Below are 3,189 nucleotides of genomic sequence, written 5' to 3' on the forward strand. Positions count from 1 at the left end.
TTGGATTGCCATCTATGCAAAAATGAAAAATAAACTAAAAATTTTTAGTAAATGGGAGGAAAAAGAGAGTGTGGTAAGCAGAGTTCTAGGGATGCCCCCACCCCCAAGATTCTCATCTCTTCTTGAGCCATCAAACACTAATCTAGGGACTGGTGAAAAAGGACTTGGAAGATGGATTAAGGTTATTGATTAGAATGCTTTAAAATTGATTGTCCTGCATTATCTGTGTGGACCCAATATAATCACACCAACCTTTAAGTGCAGAAGAGTCAGTCAGAAGAATAAGGCTAAAAAAGACTTGAAGATGGAGGAGGGAGTCAGGAGTCACAAGATGAGGATTAGAAGCTGACAGTGACCCTGGCCAGCTTCCAACAAGGAAATGGGGACTTCAGTCCAAGATGTAAATGAATTCTGCCAACAACTTGAATGAACGTGGAAATGGGTTCATCTCCAGATCTTCTAACAACAGATATAGTCCTGGTACCTTGATTTTGATCCTGTGTAACAATACATAAAGCCAGCTAAACCAAGCCAAGCTAGCTTAAACATCTGACTTAAAAAGGTGAGATAAACTGTGTTGTTTTAATCTCTAAACTTGTAATCATTGTCAGGGCTGCAATAGAAAGCTACACAGAGTAGGGTCATGGAAAAAGAGAGGAAGGGGAGAAATGACCAGATGTCACATAGCTGTTGTATAGCTATCATGTGTTGAGTTTTTCACATTGCTGATGAAACTGCAACACAACTACTGCTATGATCAAAACAACCATCTCTTGTAGTGCATCACTTGAATGTTCTTATGCTTGGCTTCAGCCTCAAGGTGAAACTTTATTTTTTGAAAGTATATGGAAAATGTAAGTCCCTTTCTAGTTATGAGAGTATGAAAATAGGGGAAATACAGTTTCTTCATTAAAAAGATCTCGAATTATTGAGGATGAGTTGAGTTTTAAGACTTTCTCAGTGGTTAATATTCAGTGTGGAGTAATAGTTTAAGTTTTGGGGAAAAGAGATTAAAAACAGAGCAGATGAGCTAATTGGCCAGCCCAGTGCTGTCCTTTATGGCTGCCAGGTGGTCTGGGAAGTTGCCTGACCCAGTTGGGCCCAAATAGCTGAGCGAATTTTGTTGTTCAGATTTGTATCAGCTATTTACAAAATGTGGACATTTTTAGGAGAGAACTGCATGACTTCATAGCACGCTCAGCTGCATAGTCTTTACTTCCCTTCATTTTTGAATCCATTCCAGTGTGCCATTTTCTTGGTGTTATTTTGGCCATCTTACCTCTTTAGCGTGGGGAAATTGGGATTTTCTGGCTGTTTTTATCAACCTGTGTCCTTATGTTCTTACTGATGATCAGGACTCCTAGAACCATTGGTCCATGCAGGAAAGGTGAGGAAGGGATGAGTGAGTTTGGTGGGCATGGTGGGGGGGTTCCTGTGGCTGGTGGCTGGACTCGAGATAGTTCTCCAGTGTCCCACTTTCAGTGCACTGCCCAATGGGCGGACCAGCCCTTGTGGGGCTGTGGGACGTATACATGAGAGGGACTACAAAGAACTGTGCCTTGTGGAAGAGCCCTGGGTATAAAGCCCTTGCCAGGGGCAGCAAGAAGGTTACTATGAAACTTAGTCATGGGACTTCATATCCTGGTTACTATTTTAGTCTTTTAGGGGGAAGGTAGCTGATCTTGACTAAAACATTCCAGTTCAACCAAAAGGCTCTAAATTGTGAACCTCAATTTAGAGAACCTCAGGTCAGTTCTCCATTTGTCTTAGTTCATTTTGTGTTGCTATAATAAAATACCTATGCTTGGGTTAGAGATTTATTTGGCTCATAATTCAGGTGGCTGGAAGGTTCAAACAAGCACAGTGTAGGTATTGGGGTCTGGAAGAGGGTTCTCCTGGCTACATCACAACATAGTGGCAAAGTGGAAAGGTAAATGAAGGTATACAGAAGGGGAACTTGTGTGAGCACAGAAGCAAGAGACTGGGAAGGACCAGGCTTCTTCTTGTAACACCCAACTTTCATAGGAACTAACTCACTCCTGCCAGACCTGATTAATCCACTCAGGAAGGTGGAGCTCCATGACCTAATGACCTTCCCACTAGGCCTCATCTCTTAAAGGTTCCACTTCCCACCACATTGAAGACCAAGATTGCAGCACATGGGGTGGGGGGCAGGGATGGCCAACCACATCTAAACCATAGCACTGTCCTGTGCTCCAGGATAGTGTTTTTGGCTCCACAGCAAATTCCTCACATCCTCTGCAGCAACCTGCTCTGCACATGAGCAGCATCAGGAGGGAAAGCCCTTTTCAAGGTCCCAGGACAGAGAAGGCCTACTTACCTCACCTTTACAGAGCTGAGAGCTTACCAAAGTGGCTGTCTTGAACAAAGCATGCTGAGTCCACCTACACAGAAAACACAAAGCTTAAGATGGGAACCTCTTAAAATTCTGCCTGATCAGGCATCCATGATCTACCTGCATAAGAGACAGAAAACCGGAACTTTGTGTAGAGTTTGGAATAGCTGTTCCATGTCAGAACCGTGTATGTGTGTGTGTGTGTGTGTCTCTGTGTGTGTGTATGTGTGTGTGTGTGTGTGTGTGTGTGTGTGTGTGTGTGTGTGTGTGTGTGTGGTTAGTGTAAGTTCAACAAGTTTATGGATCCTGCTGAGCATAAGCCAAGCCCCTGGAACAGCTTGTCAGCATGCCCCATGTCACAAAGCATTTCTTCAAAGTGGTAAACACACGTACAATCCATATTGTGTTTGAGGAAGACAATGGTTCAAAGGGTTTGCTAGACTATTTTTAACATTGAAGTCTGGAAGGAAAATGATGTCACATGCTGGGAAAAGTGTCCAGATACTCCAACACACCACAGCTAGTTATTGTTTCAACATACCACAGCTAGTTATTGTTTTTATTCTTTTCTCTGAGTTCAGATCATTTGATAAAAGGTGAGTTTTAAACTCCTCATTCCAGGAAACTTTGTAGCTTAAACTGCCATGAACAGCCTTTTTTCTGAGGCTCTTCAAATAGATGCAAAACTCCTGCAAACCAGGAGTCTAGATAAGTGAGAATGAGTCAGTGGTAGGAGAAGGGGCTTCTTCTGACAGCACATGGCCTTTGTGTTACAGAAAAGCAGAAAGCTGGTCTTGCTGAAGTGATGAAAAACGTGGTCATATTAGAATTTT

This window comes from Castor canadensis, chromosome 13, assembly GCF_047511655.1.
Source record: "Castor canadensis chromosome 13, mCasCan1.hap1v2, whole genome shotgun sequence".
In the NCBI taxonomy this organism is placed as follows: Eukaryota; Metazoa; Chordata; class Mammalia; order Rodentia; family Castoridae; genus Castor; species Castor canadensis.